Source organism: Sceloporus occidentalis, unplaced genomic scaffold (genome assembly GCF_023333645.1).
Source record: "Sceloporus occidentalis isolate IW3139 unplaced genomic scaffold, rSceOcc1.0.p SCAF_1, whole genome shotgun sequence".
NCBI classification, from domain to species: Eukaryota; Metazoa; Chordata; class Lepidosauria; order Squamata; family Phrynosomatidae; genus Sceloporus; species Sceloporus occidentalis.
In genome coordinates, this window is record NW_028316981.1 from 100,157,762 (window position 1) to 100,178,687 (window position 20,926).

At 41.7% G+C, this 20,926-nt stretch overlaps 1 protein-coding gene across 4 annotated transcripts in view; it reads right to left on the reverse strand.

The window, feature by feature from the left end:
- Positions 1–20,926, reverse strand: part of FNIP1 (folliculin interacting protein 1) — a 143,479-nt gene that overhangs the window by 121,466 nt on the left and 1,087 nt on the right. The gene's annotated exons all lie outside the window — the stretch shown is intronic.

The window sequence follows — 20,926 nt, forward strand, 5'->3', positions numbered from 1 at the left end:
CCATTTGAAATTTTTGTCCTACATTTGTCCCGGTTTATTTATATATTTAATTTTTTAAAAAATTATTTGACTATTTATTTTTTGACTTCGGTCCCCCAGTTGTCTGAGGGACAGCAACCCGGCCCCCAGCTCAAAAAGGTTGCCTACCCCTGTTTTAATTATTTTTTAGAAGTCCTGTTGTTTTTAATCAAACACAGAAAAATAAATAGAAGAGTGCTGCAGAAAGAATGAATGGCAGAGAGGATTTAAGGAACAGAATCAGAAAGCTTAATGGTGAAACAATGCCTCAATGTGCATATTCTTTTTGTCCATGAATTGTGCTCAACAGCAGCCCATTTCATACACTCACTTGCATCTCCCTTCCATTGGATATAATGGGCATGCTTTCCAGCATATTATTCCAGTTTATAATGTGTACTGTGAGGGCTTTCAGCACACAACTGGAACAAAAAGTGTGTGTGAATTAGTGCACCACACATACAGCTTTAAATACAAACCCTAATGTTACATTTTGCTTAAAACGCAGGGTGGAGGGGAATGGTGTTCTACCCTTCTCATTGACGAATTCAAGGATATAGCCATGCTAGTCTGCAGAATACTATCAAGAGAGATCTTAAAGAACCTTTGAGACTAACTGAAGTTGGCAGAAGTTGGCAGCATGAGCTTTCATAGACTGAAGTGTACTTTCTCACTGGATGCATCTGAGGAAGTAGACTTCAGTCTTCGAAAACTCCTGTCAGCTTCTTTCTTTAGTCCTTTTCGTTGCAGTTTGAGAGATTCACTGTTTGTCTTGTAAATAGGCCTATATCTCACTGCTACTGAGCTAAAGCAAAAGGACATCTAAGATCATTCCTGCCCATGTCTGTATCATACCTCAGCTTTGTATATGACTTTACTCTTCTGTTCCATTTTGATCTATTTGTCACACAGATTTGACCCAAAGATGGGTCATTCACACACAAGGAAAAGACGAAAAAACAACAGTGATTTTATTACTTTAACACAAAGCCATAGGAATCAATAAAAAATCAGAATGTAAAAGGACCCCAATAAAATTTCCAATATTATGTTAAAACACATCATGTACACAAAAAGAGCATTGAAACAATTATCTCAAAAAAGTAGTACAATACCACACTGTAAATTTGATTACAAATTAATAATTCAGTATTTAAGAAAAAAGGAAAATCAACATGAAATTCACCTGGTCACAAAGAAAGAAGCACACATACAGCAAATCCTTCACTTTCCATTGTTAAGGAAAAAGCAACATGGGACATACAGTGATTGAAATAAAACATGTATGTGAGAGTCAGGATGACTCAGCAGAAGCAAATCAGAAACCACACAGGTGTAAAAGATAATGGAATTAACAAGTCCTGAATGCCAAGGACAGAAAAGTAAAGTGGTTAATTGAAAACACCTGAGAATTGTTAAGTGGTCAAGGCTGAGATGATGAAATCATTAATTCTGGGTAGAAACAAGAGAACCAATGAGAGTGGATGTACACGCCCACTGGGTGGATACTGACAAGAGTGGGTGGTATGATCCAAGGACTATAATAATGACTATGAATCCCAATGTATTGTCTGGGTAGTATTGGAGTATTGTTGTGTTGGATAGTTTGGAGCTGTATATAGTAGAATAAAGTAGATCTTTTATATAAGACTACTGAGTTGTCTGGTGTCTTGAGTCAAGAGACAAGAGCCAGCTGGATCCTGAAGAAGTGGGAAGACTTCTGTGGAAGCAAGAGTGAGAAGGCTTGGAGAGTTTGTCAGGGTCTTCAGCCTATTCTCTGTAACTCTGCTGCTTTAGAGCAAAGCTTTATCCACTGGCCAAAACTGGTCAGCGTCGGTGCGCAACAAGGTGGTGAGTTCGAGCCAGAGGTGAAGAGCTACAACTCCCATCATCCCTGACATCCATTTTTGGTGCAAGTGCTTCCTTGTCAGAGGCAAACCACTCTAATAATAATAAATAAAGTTTTCTTTATTTATTTTATACTTGGCTCTTCAGTAGTGATGGGTGGGTGGGTGCAGTGGAGGCTACAGACAGCAAAGCTACACACCAACATAAACAACATGCAGTTAATTAAGAACTCTCTAGCAGGGATCCGTCTAACTAAAAAGATTGCATGTACAGCGCTGTGTAAATTTACAGTGCTTCATAAATAAAGGTTAATAATAATAATAATAACCCACTTTGCTCTGAGAATGTGCGGAGATAGCTCTGCTCTACAAGTAAGCTCAATGCACAGCACTATATCCCTGTGCAAGACATGTCACAGCAGAAACATAAAGAGGTGCATACAAATACATTGCAGGGAGATATGGAAATCCTTGCCAATCTATATGATTTCATATTCCCTAGGGGAATGTTCAACTGCAGAATTTTGATCTAGCTTCTTTTCTTTGTGCATGTCTCTGCACCTTCAAGACAACTGTTGACTTATGGCAACTCCATGAATTTCATAAGAGTTTTCTTAGACAATGAATACTGTCATGGATTTGTCAATTTCTCTCTCTGAAATATAGCCTACAACACCTGGATTAATTGGTGGTCTCCCATCCAAATACTAACCACAGCTAGCTCTGTTTAGCTTCCAAGGTCTGCTGGGGTCTGGTGCCTTTAGGGTATTTAGGTGCAGCAGTTTTCAACCAGATGTAGAATCTAAATACCAGCAATGCTAAGGAATCATCAGTATTTGGACATAAGTTATCACGGGGAGCAACAGAGTGCCAGTGTGGTGTGTGAGCTGAGTGCTGGAATACATTGATGAGAAACCAGGGTCTGAATCCCCACCTGGCCATGCAAATCTTCTAGAAGACTTTTGGCAAGTCACGTTCTCTCAGCCTCCAGAAGCCCACATATTTGCCTTCCCCGATCTAGTTCAATATATTCTGATTGACAGGTTATGCAAAATCCTAGCCTTTCCCCATACTTGCTACCTCATGATCTTCTGTGGGGATGCCAGAGACTGACCATGGGATTTTATGCAAGCAAAGCATTAACATGGAGCTGCAGTCTGAACTTTTCCTAAGAGTTATCTGAAACAGCTTGGAAAGAATGGGGGGTAAATTTAAGATCAAGTGATATTTATTTCCCAAAAATACAGATTATTTTGAGTTTGAATTTTATGATTCTTTATACAAAATGCTGGCAGTATTCAGTAATTTCCTAGTACTAAGATGATTGCATTTCCATATTTTTATCTCACATACAGCTCTAGTGCACTGCATGGATACAACACTGCTATTAAAAGAAGGGGGAGGAGAATGAAAATATCCTGGCTGCAGTCCCTTGGCTCTAACTCCTTAGATGTGACTTCAGTTTAAATAAGAACAGAGTTCTTCATAGTAAAAGAAACATCTACAGTACTCTTGTTTTTAGAAACTAGTGATCTGTCTTCACAAAGGGACAGCACCTTCTGAATGGAATATTTTATGTTTGCATTTCACACTGCATTTTGTTCTTGCAAATGGAGGACTCAATCCAGACTTCAGGTTCACAACTGTCCAGAAGTGTGTATTTGCTCTGCTTCCAAGGAAGTACCAGCAAAGTCCAAAACTATGGTGTAAAGCTCCTTCTCAAGCTACTATTAGTCTGTTTTCTGGAGCCTGACATTGGCAGGATAAGAAGCCACAGTACAGGCTCTTCAGATATGATCCAGAAGTTCTCATTTTATACAAGCAGTGCAGGAAAGACTGATGCTATCTTCAAAGCCATACTGAACTAAAATCATGTTGGCTTCAATGGAAGGTATTTAAGCACACGGTTAAAAACCCTCAAGTACAGTGAAGACACAACTTTGTTGCCTTGACTGGGCTGGAATTTCCAAACAAATCTTCAATAAACATAAGAATAATGAATTCGATATTTTTAAAAGAGAATGTACTTGGGATTATTTTAAACGTTGGTTTGGAACCTAGCATGTTCACCATTAAGAAACACATTTCAGGCATTAACAGCACAGTCCTATCCATATCTCCTCAGAAATAAGTCCCACAGACTTCAATAGGCACAGTATTCTCAGATAGCAACATTTAGGACAGCAGTCTAATATGTATGTAGTGTAAAGACATCACATCCAAAAGATTAGCGTGTATATTCAGATCCATGCTAAGAGCACATCTTGGAAATACATCCAAATTACTTGGCATTACTTCTTGTATCATTCTTCATATCCTTTCCTGATTTACACGTATAACATTCAGCTAAACTTGATAAAGTGATAAAAATGGTTCTTAAGTCACTGGTGTGAATTTAAATGAAATCCCAAATCAAATTAGTCATTATAAATCCATATAAGAAAGGAAGAACCAATTCTTCCCTTAAGTTACTCACATGCGTGTGAAACTGTTCACTCTCTTGCAATATAGCAATAGGTCTTATGATGTAATAGTATATCTTACCAGCTATCCTAGCCTTCTACAAATATATATCTCTAGAAGGCAGGAGGGGAGGGAGGCAGAGAATTATTTAGTCTGACAAAAGCATAAGACAATGGATGATTAGATTCCAAGTCACCCATACCAAATTATCCAAGGAGGAAATAGCTTGCAAAATGGAGCAGGCATGCCTCTCCTCCAGCTATGCAAAAAAAAAAAAAAGAAAGAAAGAAAGAAAGAAAGAAAGAAAGAAAGAAAAAGGCACAGGAAGGACTGAATCATTCCCTCTCCTAAGGACTAAATCACTCCCATTACTGAGGCAGGACAGCAAACTCAAGTAGGTGCAGTGACATAATTCTTCCCAGAATGCACATACTGTTCTTCCATTTGATTCTAACTTCATCCCATTAGTAACTCTTGGTCCTTTGCAATCTTTTTCAATGAGGAAACTTTACGTAAGGCAAAACTGTAAAATAGCCTGGGAAGAAGAATCTCAAGAAGGCGACGAGATATTCATACAGTAGTGTATTACAATACAATCACTGTAGTATGCTTTAACTGTACTATTCTTTTAAATTGTAAGCTGCTCTGAATCCTAATTTTGGGGGGGAAGTGGAATATGAATAAATAAATAGCACCATCACCACCACTTCAGGAACATTCCATAGCTGGAATATTGTTTAGCCCACTATGCTAGTGGTTGCACTTTTTCCAGGACTGCATGGTGGTGGTGACAGAAGACAGACAAAATCTCCTGGCTTTGAGCAGCCTATTTCTGCAGTACCTTAATTCCCTCAAGACTACTAAAGCCACAGTCATCTTCTTCCTGCTGCCACTGCTGGCACAGTGAGTTATGCCAGTGTTTTGCAGAATATGTTTCTGGTCATAAGGTTAAATTCAGTGCTGAACTGGTGCACTTCATTTAGCATAACAAGACTTTCTTCTCTCCCCCTCCCTTCTATTGCACTAGAAAACTTGGTCCAGAGGGTTTCCCAATCCTCCAGAGGAGATTTTGAGAGTACACTGAGAGAACTATTTCTATCCATAAAACATTGCTGGTCATAACAGTTAAAATGATTACAACAACATACAATAGTGACTCCCAAGCTTGGTGTTCTGGGACCTGATGTTCAACAGGACAGGATACAAAACGTTAAAAAGAAGCAAACATCAGAGACCCATTCACATTAGACAATCATAGCACTATTTTATTTTATTTATTTAGGTATGATTCCACTTTAACTGCCATGGTTCCATCCTGTGGAATCCTGGGGTTTTTAGTTTAGGGAGGGACATTTCAAATCCTCAGTCAGAGAGCTGTAGTGCCTCCCTAAACTGCAAGTCCCAGAATTCCATAGGATGGATGGATGGCCGTTAAAGTGAAATCATGGTGCTATAATCCTGTGATGTGAAAGAGCCCCAGGACACCCCAGGCTGGGAATGACACTGGCCTAGACCCCTAACTCATCACCTCATAGCATTCCAAGGAAAACACATTACAGTCCGTCCTCGCCTTAAGCGGGGGATCCGTTCCGGATCCTTCCGCGTAAGGCGAATTCCGCCTATGCTCGAGCCCCATTGGAAACAATGGGGCTCGTGCGCGGCGGCGCGGGCGCGCAGCGGGCGCAACAGGCGCGCGCACCCATTCAATTGAGTGGGACGCGCCGCCCCGCGGCTTGAGTGCGTATGCTCAAGGCTGAGTATGGCGCGCCCGCGTATGGCGCGGGCGCACTGTACTTTTTTTTCACTCTTATGGAAGAGTGAAAAATCTCACAGATCTTTACAACTTATTATTATTATTAACCTTTATATAGCGCTGTAAATTTACACAGCGCTGTACATACAATCTTTTAGTTAGACGGTTCCCTGCCCTCAGGCTTACAATCTAAGAAGACATGACACAAAAGGAGAAGGGAGTGGTGGTGGGGAATGGGATCAGGTCCAGCAGTTCTTCTCCACCTCCGAGGCCTGGACCAAGGCAGATGGACTGGAGGAAGGGCTTGGCTTCTTAATGGATGGTTAAAAGGAGGCTTCCTGGGTCAGAGAGGGGCTCGCTTCTGGGAATGCTTCTCTAAACAATATAGTCTTTAACTCAGTTTTGAAACTGGGTAGAGAAGTGATGAGGTGTGCATATGGAGGAAGAAGGTTCCAGGAAGGTTCCAGGATTAGTTGCCACCACTAAGAGGGCCTTCTCCATCTCGGCCCCCAGCCTCTGGAACGCGCTGCCCTTTGAGCTCCGCTCAGCCGCCTCCCTTACCCAGTTCAGGAAGGGGTTAAAAACATTCTTGTTCGAGCAAGCTTACCCCTGACTCCCTGACCCCTAAAGTATTCTCTCCTCGCCCCCTTCGTCAGCATGTCAAGCTGGCACGAATTGTGGTGCTTATTGTTTTATTGTAAAAGGTTTTTAATGCTATGTTTTGATGTTTTTATATTGCTGTATTGTTGTATGTATGTTGGAAACCGCCTTGGTCTTATAAAGGCGGTATATAAATAAACTTTTACTTACTTACTTACTTAGGAATAAGGGGCAGCAAGCGAGAAGGGACAAATTCGGGAGGGGGCAGTGGTAGTCCTACACTGTGACAGGAGACCTTGACTACCAGAGCGGAGGGTGCGATTAGGAATGTAAGGAGAAAGAAGGTCAGATAAGTAAGGAGGGGCCAATCCATGGAGGGCTTTGAAAGTCAATAACAAAAGCTTGTACCGGATGCAGAAGGGGAAGGGGAGCCAATGAAGGGAGGAGAAAAGAGGAGAAACATGGTCAAAGCGGCAAGCGGATGTGACAATGCGGGCAGCTGAATATTGGACAGAGATTAAAGGATGGAGGTGTGAAAGAGGAAGCCCTGTCAGAACGAGGTTACAATAATGTAGTTGCGAAACCACTAGGGCATGGACCAGAGTCTTGGCAGTAGAGGCTGAGAGGAATGGATGGATCTTGGCAATGTTGTGGAGAAAGAATCTACAGGCCTTGGCGGTGGCCTGGATCTGGGGAATAAATGACAGAGAAGAATCAAAAATGAAGCCAAGACTGCGGGCTTGATGAACCGGTTGGATAGAAGTGTCATTGACAGCTTTCCTCTTTAAGAATGAAAAAACAAAAGTGTGCATGTTGTTTACATCTCTAATCAGAACCCTGAGGTAAGTGTACAACTACTGTACAAGGTTTCAGCCTCCCTCTTTAACTCAAAGTATCCACAACTGTCTCACAACATAAATCTGCCAAGCCTGGATTCTGAAAAGAAAAAGAAGCCATGTTACCTACTTTTCACCCTAAATCTTTGAGAGGGAGGATACCATGAAACCACAATAAACTACTAATGATAAGAGCTTTCTCTCCTCGCCCCTCCCCTCGAAACTAAGAAAGCAGTGGAAGGTACAGCTGTACTACTGAAAGGAAAATCCCCTGAAGCCATAAAGCTAAGAAAATAAGCAAAAAAGCTGACAACTGGTCAGAAGAAGTACCTGACCTGACCCGATTGCCCCCTCCCCCAGGCAAGGGCACTAGGGAAACCCAGTTCAACTGCTTCTGGACAGGCAACAAACAAACAGAAGCTCTCTTTCTCTCTCTCTTTCCCAAGTTCCATAATGACTATTTGTTATGTCCCAGGAATGTAAGAGGGGTTTGCTTTCTCAGTTCAGCCTCTTTGAAAAAGCTGTATTCTGAAGGAAGAGAAAGCTAAAGAGCTTCATGGCTGAGACAGACTGCTCCAGAGGCAGGCAGAATATGTCAGATGTCACAGTCCAATCTTAGTAAACCACGCAAGCAGCTGCAGGACAAGGAAGTGATAACACAAATGACATGGGACACTGAAACACCCCTACGAAGGAAGCTCATGACCACTGTGATGAGCTCTAGCCCCAAGAGCAGACAATGCAAAACAGAATTCAAGCACCACAATGGTTAAAAGTATGAAATGAGTTCACTTCACTTTTTCTGGGGGCCAGGGGAGGGGTGTGTGTGTTAAGCCAATATTTTAGATGCAAACTCTAATATCTTTTCCAAATGTTGGAAGCATTTGTGCCTTTCTTGGCTCGCATTGCTATAACATTTATTAAGGGTCATTTCTTTTGCTCTAGCTCAGAGCAATAAGTCTGCAGGAAATGCATTCTGTTATCCGCCAAAAGGGGAGAGTGGTGCAGCATGCTCAACAAGAGGCCTGCAATGAGTCACTTCTCTCCTTTTGAACATATGCAGAAAAAAAGGGGGGGTGGAAGGATAGAAGTCATGGAAATAAGGAAGTCACAAGGCTGAGAGACTATTTTCTCAGAAATGGAGGAAAATCAAACAGCCTTTACTGGTTCTCGCAAAAAAGACCTAGAAAAACTACTGTCTATAAAATCAATTAGCAATTCTGCAAACCCTGTCCCAAGTTCTATTCGCAAGCAAGATCCATTCAGTTTAGCTAGACCTGCTCCCAATATTTCCTGCCTTAAACTGTAAATATTTATCAACAACTTTATTAATTATAATAATTTATCAATTGTCAATGTGCTAATAATCAATGGGTTTTTTTTAAAAGACATCAATAAACTCCCCAAAGTTACTCTTTTCTGCCTAAGTACAGTAATTGTTCAGTAACTGGCTATGCCAATCTCCAAGGCCGGGGAATTCAGAAATATCAAATATCCACCAAAAATGGGGGAAACATCATCTGAGAAAAGAAAGGGCATCAGAATTGATGCAGGGAAGCTGCAGCCTTCTGGTTTTTCAATAGCAACACTAGTCAAAGGAAACAACAGCAAAAAGGTATAGGCAAGGACAGATGCTTCACAAGGCTTCGGTTGATCGTTTCCATGTCCTGGATAATGGAACCTAAATATATGAAGGAGAGGATCAGAAGAAAAAGAATAAAGAAAATACCCTAGCTTTTGATACTCTGTTTTATGCTTTCCTGGTAACACACTCGATGTAGTCTTCAGTACGGTTCGAGAATGTCCGTGGGTGGAAATAAACGCTATTTCCCCCTTGTCATGGATGGACCATTTTCTGGTCAAGATAGGACTGAAAGCCACAATCCAAAAATCCCTCGGGGGTGGAAGACCCATTACAATGGTCCGCCCTCGAAGGCTGATGGAACCCAAAAGGTTCCAAGAAGCCCTAGAGGGTATTATGTTTGGGAATGATGGCGACGCTGTCGAAACCCTAGTTGACAACTGGAATACGAATCTCACCGGGGTAATAGACAGTATCGCTCCCGAGTGTCCTTACCAGCCCGCTTCTAAAAAAAACACCCTGGTATATTAAAGATCTTGGCCAGATGAAGCGGGCTGCGCAACGACTAGAGCGCTACTGGCGGAAACACCAGAACTTATCTGACAGAACACTCCATGAGAACATGTTACGTTCTTACGGAGTGGCAATCGATGCAGCAAAGAATTCGTTCTGTGCTGCACGGATTGCATCAGCAGAGTCCCGTCCAGCAGAGCTGTTCAGGGTGGTTAGGGAATTAACCCAAACCCCGGCCGCCCTGAACCCTTTATTAGAACCAACGATAGCCTGCTGTGACACTTTCAACGACTTCTTTGCTGATAAAGTCTCTCAGATAAGGGCTGATCTTGACGCCGGCTTTCTGACAGAACCTATAGTAGAGGCATCCAGTGACTCTGGCAGCAAGGTTATTCTGGATCGTTTTGAGTTTGTGAGTACTGAGGACGTAGACAAGCTCCTTGGTTGCGTGAAGAAGACGACATGCCCTCGCGACCCTTGCCCTTCTTGGTTGACCGCTTAGGGAGGAGATGCTATAAAAACCACACTCCATCTAATAATAAATGCATCTCTTCTGGAAGGTATAGTTCCATCATCTTTGAAACAGGCAATAGTAAAGCCTCTCTTGAAGAAACCTTCTCTTGATCCCCTTTTAAAGTGTAATTACAGACCAGTCTCCTTATTACCATTCTTGGGCAAGGTGATCGAGAGGGCAGTCGCTTTTCAGCTCCAAGCTGTCTTGGATGACACCGATTATCTGGACCCATTTCAAACTGGCTTCTGGGCAGGCTACGGAGTTGAGACTGCCATGGTCGCCTTAGTCGATGATCTCCGTCTGGCCACTGACAGGGGAAGTGTAACCGTTGGTGCTCTTGGACATCTCAGCGGCCTTCGATACCATTGACCATGGTATCCTTCTGGAACGCCTGAGAGATTTGGGTATCGGGGGCACTGCGCTCCAGTGGTTCCGGTCCTATTTCTCGGGGAGATTCCAGATGGTGAGGCTGGGGGACAGTTGCTCTCGTAAGCTTACATCGGGCATCCCTCAGGGCACCATTCTGTCCCCCATGCTGTTTAACATTTACATTACAGAGATCATCCGGAACCATGGATGTGTTATCAGTATGCTGATGACACCCAGATCTATCTCTCCATGTCTCCGACTGATACAGTGACTAAGGTTGGCACCTCTCCTCTGGATGCCTGCCTGGGGTCAGTAATGGGCTGGATGAGGAAAAACAAACTCAAGCTGAATCCAGAGAAAACAGAGGTACTCGTGATAGGTCCTCTGAATCCAGATAAGGAAATTTGCCATCCTGTCCTGGACGGGGTTACACTTCCCCTAAAGGACAAAGTTCGCAGTTTGGGAATACTTCTGGATCCATCTCTACAGTTATCATCTCAAGCAGATGCGATGGCCAAGAGTGCTTGGTACCAGCTTCGGCTGATACGCCAACTGCGTCCCTATCTGGATCGAAAGGACCTAGAAACTGTAGTACATGCGCTGGTAACCTCTCGTTTGGATTTCTGTAATGCGCTCTACATGGGGCTACCTTTGTATCAGGTTCGGAAGCTTCAGTTGGTTCAAAATGCTGCAGCCAGATTGGTCACGGGTACAGCTAGGTCGGATCATATAACCCCCATGTTAAAATCTCTTCACTGGCTGCCAATTCACTTCCAGTACCAATACAAAGTGTTGGTTATTACCTTTAAAGCCCTACATGGCTTGGGACTGAGTTACTTGAGGGAACGCCTCTCCCTATATAATCCGCCCCGCACCCTTAGAACAACGGGGAAACTCCTACTTGAACATCCTAAGATGAGACTGGCAACAACCCACCAAAGAGCTTACACAGCGACAGCGCCTACTCTTTGGAACGTTCTCCTGGAAGATTTCTAGTGTTACATTGGAAGCCTTTAAAAAGGCTTTAAAAACCTATCTCTTCCAGCAAGCATACCCTCCCGACTCTTTTTAGAGAAATATTCCCCAATTATATTAAGATACTTGATAGCCTATAATTTTGACCATTTAATTTCTTATTTTAGATAATTTTATTGAATATTTATGATTGTAATTGAATGTTTTAACTGTTTTTATACTGTATTATGACGTTTGTCATAGTTTTACCTGATGTGAACCGCTTTGATCTCGAGGAAAAGCGGTATATAAATAAACCGTTTATTATTATTATTCCTTTTATATGTCTCTTGAGGTTTCAGCCATGAATCCTCACTCTGGAGCACTGGCTGGTGTGTTTTTGTTTTTATTACACACCTTCTCAAAATATGTTATGAAAACACACAAGTGGATTTCCTCAGCTTTTTCTAGTCCTAACTCATTAGCTTACCTACTCATGTTTTGCAGTACTAGTCCAGAAGCCAAGGTTTTGTGACACAAGACAACACAAAAAGAGCACAAAATTTTGGCACATGTTTGATGGGAAGAGGGTTATGACAATACTGGTTTGGGAAGTGTTAAACATGAGCCACAGTTTGATAAGTGAGTACACTCTTGTGGCTGACAGGTCACAACTTTTGGACAGGTTTACAGAAGATGCCAAATTTCTGAGGTTCCACTTAACATGCCTGAAAAAGAAGACTGTGAAGTATGGAGAAGACCATGAAATCTAGAGGTGTGCCAAAATGAATGGCAAAGTCAATTCTCTGACTTTATGTTTTCAGCCAATAAGTTACCTTTTACCACATACTGCACACGCATATATGGTACTATAAGTAGATGTACTGATGCTACATAGTATTGTTAAAAAAACAGTTTGGTAAGATTTTAACATTACTAAAATATAAAATACTTATTTTTAGAAAGTGGACTGTGTAAGAATTATCCAGCCAAGATTAAGTACTTTTTAAGTCCCAATGTTTTCAGCTGGAGAAAGCAAAAGAAACATACCTTAACTCTCCCAATGAAATCTGTAAGTCCAAAGAGGATAGCACTGAAGCTAAAATGTCAATCACTCTTTCTGTGCCTTTTTTTCTAAACTTATTGAAAATTTTGTGATACGTAATTAAAAAACCCAAAAAACAAAGTATTACCAGTGTTATTGAAAATTCCTTTCTGTTACAGCCAGCATTTTAAAAAGCATTTGAACAGCTGCCATTTATTAGGAAGTGTAAACATTCTTCCTACTTGCCAAGAACACAAATTTGGATTTAGTATACTATACGTTTGAGCCCTCAAGGGTGAAGCCTGACTTGAAATAGCTGAGGGGATTCACATGAATTATTCATGAGTGGGTGGGGGGGGGACACTGATGGAAGACATCTTTAAATAATTTCTACAAAACTGTAAAAAATAAAAAAATAATAATTCAAACATTTTCCCAAAGAAACTTAAGAGAGGTATAACATCTCAGGTTGTCAGTAATTTGAAGGAAATAGTTAATTTATTATGAGCTGTTCATCAATTAAGGAATTCATATTTTAGGATAACAGTCAATGAAGTTAGCTTAGTTGCAGTGTCGAACCATGCACACATGAATGGCAAGGAGAAAGGAAACTACACCAGATTCTTCTGTCACTTCACATTCTTTGTACTTATCTAAAACAACACAGTGAATTTGAGAAAAGGTTACAATTTACTGCCATTCCTGTTGAAAAATGGGCTTACCATAATTCCCCATATCTACTAAAAAAAATGGGGCAGAAAAAGCTTTCCAGCAGAGCCAAGGGAGAACAAGACCACGATAGCAGACATGGGTATGGCTTAGGCACTGCCATATCACATGCAAATTTGCAAACTGCATAGGTAGAAAGACAGAGCACACAACCCCAAACAACCCTGAATGCACCAAAATAATTACCCCATCAAAACAGCCTCCTTCAAAGAGAGGAAGTTTACTAGTAAACCAAACCAGCACTAAGATGCTATCAGTATATGGCACTGTATTGGTGTAAGAACCAGTGCAAGTATTCATGAAATGAATCACTTTCAATATGAGCCCCCAACAAACCATTTTATTAGCAGCCATCAAACTGCTCCAAAGAAGGTTTGGGGAGGGGGGGGAAATCAGTTTTACAAACAAACACTAAGCTGGCAATAACTTCAATGGAAGTTAAACCAGAATTAATACTAGACACACTCACAAAATACCTTAAAGTCCTTCAGACAAAACAAAAATTCTATAACAATGTGGAATAATGTTGACTGCACGCTTTGGCTGTCAAGCCCAAATTCCAGCAGTTGAAGGCCAGCAGTATCCTGGTGCTTGAAACACCTTGAATACACTGGATGATTGTTGTTCTTTAAAATATTATTCCTTCATATAAAGGAACCACCTAAACATATGGCAAATTACTGCATCTGAAGCCTTCTTCCTCTTTCCTTGGGAAGAATGAAAGGAAAGCAAGGGCTTGGCAGAAAGACTCATTTCTGCTCTCAATTTAGTCTCCTGATTCTTAATATTTGCAAAGAATCAGCAATGCACACTACACCAAACACAGAGGCCAGAATTCAATTGTTAAACCCAAACAGAATAGAGACCAAATGAACCAATGGAACTTATCTAAGTACTGATTTAACAAATCCCCATTGATTTAACAGGTCTACTCTTAACAGATGTAACACTTGGATTTGGGCCCATTAAAAAAAGGTTAGACCTTATCTTGCTAGATGAGATTGGAAAAATAATCAACTCCAAATGTTTTGCTTTGAGTCCTGAGCAATCTGGTATCTGAGCATTAAATAGTTGTAGCTGATAATTTTAATTCCTAAGGCAGAAAAGTCAAACATCGTCCCATGGTGATAAACATGTAAAAACCTACATAACTGATAACATGATGTCTTTTTTATGTTTTGTTCTAGAGGTCTACTGCATTAGTTGGGACATCCTAGCCTTCTGGCAGGACAAGTACTGGTGTATCTACAGACAGAAGTCCAAAACATATTGTTAAATTCTTGAAAATTCTTAAGATTCTTACCTTGCATTGAATTTTCACCACTACTAAAGGTTTTGCATGTCAGATTGTTTTGACAATATTGGAAGAAAGGTGGGATAATAAATATGGCAAGGAGTCAGTGGTAGACTTCCACTGGCAAAACAGTGGAAATCCCTCTACATTACAGCTCCTGAGCACCCACAAAACTGTCTCTGAAGGTCTGAGAAAATTCCAGAACCAATTTTCACATGGCATAAAAAATGGTAGGGGTAGGAAGGGAAGAAAATTCTATTGTGGTTAACCCATAGAATGGGAGAGTCAAATTTAAGAGTAAAAACTATTGCTTATGGTCCAAATCACACTGCAGAAATAATCCAGTTTGAGACTGCTTTAACTGCCCTGGCTCAGTGCCAGGGAATCCTAGGAATTGTAGTTTCTTGTGGCACCAGAGCACTCTGACAGAGCAGGCTAAACATCTCACAAAACTACACTTCACAGAACTCCCTAGCCTTGAGCCAAAGGACAGTTCAAGTAGTCTCAAACTGAATTATTTCTGCAGTGTATTTTCAATCTTTAAAAGAGCTGGCAAGATACACTACTAGCATGGTACCGTATTTCTATTTAACTCAAGGGTACTGAAACGTTTTACCCTTGGGACCCTTTTCCACTCCCACTTGGTGTAGTACAGTATATGAATATTTTTTTGTTTATTCCGTGGGTGTATTTTCATTCGCACATTCATATATATTTCCGTTTTAACTTTTTATAAGAAAATAGCACCTATCAAATTAGAGCAGTTTTATTTCAGTAAATTCACTATTTAACTCAATGCATAACTAAAAATATATATTAAAATTTGGGAAGAGGAGAAAGAGAGAAGGGGAAGGGGGAAAGCATATTATGAATTATGGAGCATATAATTTGGACTATGTAAATAATAAAGTTTAAAAATTTACAAAAAGGGAGGAAAAGAGGAGAGGCAGGAAGAGGTGGGACCAGAGCCTCCAAGTCTCAACCCCCACTCTTGTCCTTCCCTGCCCCCAGAGATCCAGCCCCACTGTTTTAAATGAATGATATGTTTTTTAAATATTATTGTGTTTGGATACACTGAAAAATAAGTGCTTGAGCACAGCACAGTCACTTACTTGCTTCAAAGAAACCACTGTGTTATCCTCCGTGGACAGACTTTCAAACACTGAGTTACACTTAGGAGAGGTTACCAATGAAGCGGTAACAAAAACTTCAAATTATTAAATCCTCTCCAGATATGGAAAATTCATAGTTAAAAGTTTAAGTTTGCTTGTGAACCTCTCATAGCACAAATCTATGTCAACTCCAGACATAAACCTTACCAACAGAGCTCACACACAGGTAAGTGTTATCGGACTGCAACCTTAGAGGTTTGGGTTGATTTTAAAATCCCTGAAGGATTGTCGTAGGTCAAAAATTACTTGTACAACACAACAACAGCAAGAACAAGAAACTGATGTTATACTCTTGTTACAAAGGGCAAAAAGAAAAAGAAAAGTAAATGCTAGGATTCTCAAATATGAGAATAAGCCCATGATATTTAAAACAACATGCCAGCATTAAATGTTTTATATAAGATTTGCATCATGCAGAAATTAAAATAATTCCACAGATACCAATAATGGTTTTACTGAGAGAATGCTATACATTATTTGCTAACAGCATAAGTGCCAACAAAATAATAATATGGTTGTGGTCAAAATTAAACGAAGCTGATAAGTAGTTTAACACAATAGCCTTAGGGCAATGTATTTTATGTTTTGACATACCATTATATTGAATGTGATAATTACATGATGAAGGAAGGGAAAACCAAGCAGTGAATGTCAAGAAGAAATTAAAATTGCTTTCAAAAAGAAGCCAGAAGCAACACCTAGCAGGCTCCATGGGACCAGGACATTATCCATTATGCAATTTGTGCAAATGAATGCAGCCAAGGCGAATTTCAATCAATCAACTCTCTTCTACTAAATTCAGGGTTTGGAAAGAATTCCTGATCTAACTCCAACAGATTATGGTTGATATACACAGAAGTCTACTATATGCAATTCTATGAAAGATGCATGCCGTGTAATCCAAGCCTGTGTTTCTTTACTCAGAAATTGGTCCCAATGAATTCCATGCTGTTTTACTTCCAAGCAGAACTCTGCCTCAGTTAACCAGGCAGGATTTCTTCTTTTTCTTATAGTTATTTATATCCTGCTTTTCCAAAAAAAATTGGAACTCGGAGTGGCTTACAATTTAAGAGAACAGTACCATTAAAAACATACAAACGTGAGCATTAAAACAGAATTAAACTACTATAATATTAAGACAGATCAGTGCTTAAAAGAATAAAACACAGTTTAAACACAAGTACCGGTACAAGAATCAATCACAAGAGAGAGCTACATGATAACATTCAGAATTTGTTATCCACTATGGCAATATAAACAGGAAAACCCTATGACTGTGTCGCCTCAGAACACAACAACAAACAATGTGACATCAAACTGATTTCCTGATCTCCACACTCCACTTGAATCATGAAGATTACAAGAGGATTGCAGTTCTGAAAGGCGGCTAAGAAATGTCAATTGTGCTTGGAGTTCTTTTCATTGCCACTACCATCCCAATAGCTTGGCCCAAACCCAACTGCTAGTCCTAACGTGTTATATGCCATCGAGTCAGCTTCAATTTATGGCAGCCTTTCGAAGGAGAAACCTTCATTAAGCTAGCCATCAACCATCCTGCTCAGGTCTTGTAAACTCGGGGCTCTGGCTTCCTTGATCGTCAGTCCATCTATAATATGATTTTCCTCTTCTCCTACTGCCTTCTACTTTCCCCAACATTAACATCTTTTCTAATGAGTCATGTTGTTTCCTGATATGTTCAAAGTACAATAGCCACAGATCAGTGGAGGGTTCAGTCTCTCAGAATTACAGAATCACAGAATTGGAAGAGACCCCATGGGCCATCCAGTCCAACCTCCTGCCATGCAGGAATAAACAATAAAAAGTACTCCTGACAGATGGCCATCCTGCCTCTGTTTAAAAATCTCCAAAGAAGGAAACTCCACCACACTCTCTGAGGGGAGTGTGTTCCACTGTCAAACAGTTATTACCATCAGGAAGTTCTTGCTAATGTTCCTTTCTGTAGCTTCAATTCATTGCTTCATGCCCTATTCTCTGGAGCAACAGAAAACAAGCTTGCTCCATCCTCAAGATGACATCTCTTCAAATATTTAAACAGGGCTATCATATCACCTGAGAGTCAGTGTGGTGTAGTGGTTTGAGCATTGGATTACAACTTTGGAGACCAGGGTTTGATTCCCAGTTCAGCCACGAAACCCACTGAGTGACTCTGAGCAAGTCACATGCTCTCAGCCTCCGGGGAAAGCAATGGCAAACCTTCTTTGCACAAATCTTGCCAAGAAAACTTCATGATAGTTCACCTTAGGGTCGCCATAAATCAGAAATGACTTGAAGGAACATAACACCACATACACACATCATATCACATCTTAACCGTCTCTTCTCCACACTAAACACCCCAAGCCCTAAGTCGCTCCTCATAGGGCATGGTTTTTAGGTCTTTCGCCATTTTGGTTACCTTCCTCTGGACACACTTCAGCCCGATCAGCAATCAAGTACACCTCCTGAATCAGTGAGAATACATTAAATCCACTCTTATGTAAAGTCCACTGATTCACAGCTTTAGTCTAGATGGGCCTAGAACCTGATTTAGCCACTCCCCCCATATTTAGGATAAAATTATATCAACAATAAACAGAAGAGAAGATAACTCATAAAAGGATTGTATTGAGATTTCAAGGAAGCTCTCACAAATTACCAATTTGTTGTTGTTGTTATAAAAGCAAAGTAAATGGAGAACCAGGAAAGCCCAGCCAGACAGGGTCTCTGTTGAGGGAAGATCATGACAGTTTTCTCTGGTAACTCTACACTCTACTGGCAAACAGACAGACTGCGTTCCACATTTAAGGTGGTTCTTGCCAGGCACTTAACTCCTCCGTCAATATTCAGAAAGACAGCCAAGGAAAATGCCATCCCTCATCTTAATTTTACAAACACACAAACAGTTCCAAATCACCACCTGAATCACCTCAACCCTTTCTCAAGAAAGGGAAAGTGATAGCTAGCAAAGTGCAAGGAAAAGAAAAGACAAGGCAATCCCTTTCACTGAAAAGATGGAAAGGGAAGTGGCTCATTTAGAGAAACAAATAAATGTCTATATTTCTTGTGACAGTCAGAGAGGTGTAGGGGGTTTGAGTGTTGGACTACAACTCTGGAGACCAGGCTGAGAGAATGTGACTTGCCCAAATTCCGCCATGAAATCCACTGGGTGAATTTGGGCAAGTCACATTCTCTCAGCCTCAAAGAAGGGGAAAGGCAGCCAAGAAAACTCCATCAATGTCTATATTGCTGCTGAGAACTGGTGTAGTGGTTTGAGCACTGAACTATGACTCTGGAGACCAGGGTTCAAAACACTGCCTGCCATGGAAACCCCACTGGGTGATTGGGTGACATGGAGCAAGTCACACTCTCTTGTCAAGTAAACGCCATAAACATTATATTGCTGCTGAGAGCTGGGGTAGTGCTTTGAGCATTGGACTAGGACACTGCACACCAGGGTCTGGATCCCAGCTTGTCAGTGCAAACCCACTGGGTAACCCTGGGCAGGTCACACTCTCTCAGCCTCAGAGGAATAAAGCAAAGGCAAAAGTCCCTCTGAACAAAATTTGGGGGGAAGAATACCAATGGATTCTGGCTCAGCCATAGAAACCACTGGGCAACCTTAGGCAAGCCACACTCTCTCAGCCTTGGAGGATGGCCATGGCAAACCCGCTCTGAACAAATCTTGCCAAGAAAACCCCATGGTCTTAGGGTTGCTGTAAGTCAGAAATGACTTGAAGGCACATAACAACAACTGCTGCCTGGGTTCCAAAGGGAGCTGGAAGCCCCAGGAGTCTGGAGCTGGAAGAGACTTCAGATTTGGGGAAAGGAATGGCAGACTGTGGGGTGGCTTAGAAGGCGAAACGGAGGGAGGCCCTTCTATGGAGAGAGCCGTAGCGGTTTGAGTGTTGGACTAGGACTCTGGAGATTAGGTTCTGAATGCCAGCTTGGCCGTGTAAACCCACTTTGGGCAAGTCACACACTCTTAGCCTCCTCAGGGGATGGCAATGACAAACCTCCTCTGAACCAATCTTGCCAAGAAAACCCTATGATAGATAGTTCACCTTAACAATAGCAAGTACATTCCTATACTTCTTATCCGTGCGCTTAAGCACTCCCTAAGTGGTTTACAAAGTGTAAGCTAACTGCCCTCAACAATCTGGGTACTTATTTGAGTGACCTTGGAAGGATGCAAGCCTGAGTCAACCCTAAGCCCCTGGCTGAGATTGAACTCGCAACCTCTTGGCTTGTGAGCGAGTGGCTGCAGTACAGCCATTTAACCACTGCACCACCAGGACCCACCTTAGGGCTGCCATAAATTGGAAACAACTTGAAGGCACACACAACCATCCCACCATGCCTCGGTGGAAGGAGCACCGCTGCCCGAAGCGCCCGGCAAGGTGATGTTTCCGCCTGAGGGAGAGGGGCAAGGCAGGGCTGCATGGCCACTAAGGCTTCCTGGGCCAAGAAGGCTCCTCTCCTTGGGGCTTTTCCTGGGAAAAGGGAGGAAGGGAAGGGAAGGGGAAACCCTGGGAGTCTCCACATCCCGTCCCCCCCAACATAGGGACTCAAGGTGGGGAACAGCAGATTCAAAACAATACAATTTAAAAACAATATACGGTATTAAAACGTATAAATACAATAGTTAAAAAAAGCAATTAACCCATTTAGAAAGTTAAAACAGTTGTGAGTTAAAGTAGACTACAAACCTTAACATGTACATTGCACAACACTCCCAGCTCTTAGACCTGTTTCCAGGACACGGCGTCCTCCATTTCTGCTCCCTGCCAGCCAGAAGGGATTCCTCAAAACGTCCTCCATTCTGAGCAGGGGCTGATATGTCAAGGGAGTCTTTTCAGCTTCCGTTTCCTGTCCAGGAGGAATACTCAACTGCCCTCCATTTTGAGGCCATGGCTAAAGAAGCGTGCCTTGGGTAGGTTTAGAGCTTGCTACGTTCTGTCCAGGAGAAGTTTCCACCCGTCCTCCATTCTGAACCTGGCTAGCAAGTGCGCACTGACCATGACATGGGTGCTTCTAGCTTTGGTTTGGCCATGCCCTCCCTTGTTCTTGCAGTGTCCTCCATTTCCCATGTCTGGTCCTCCTTTGCAGGGGAGAACATCTGCCCATGGCTCCCCATCCCCACCTCAATGTCTCCTAGCATAACCGGAGACGTCCTCCTTTTTCCAGGGCGGGTCCTACATTTCACCCTCCTGTCGGGGAGGAAATTCCCAAAACGTCCT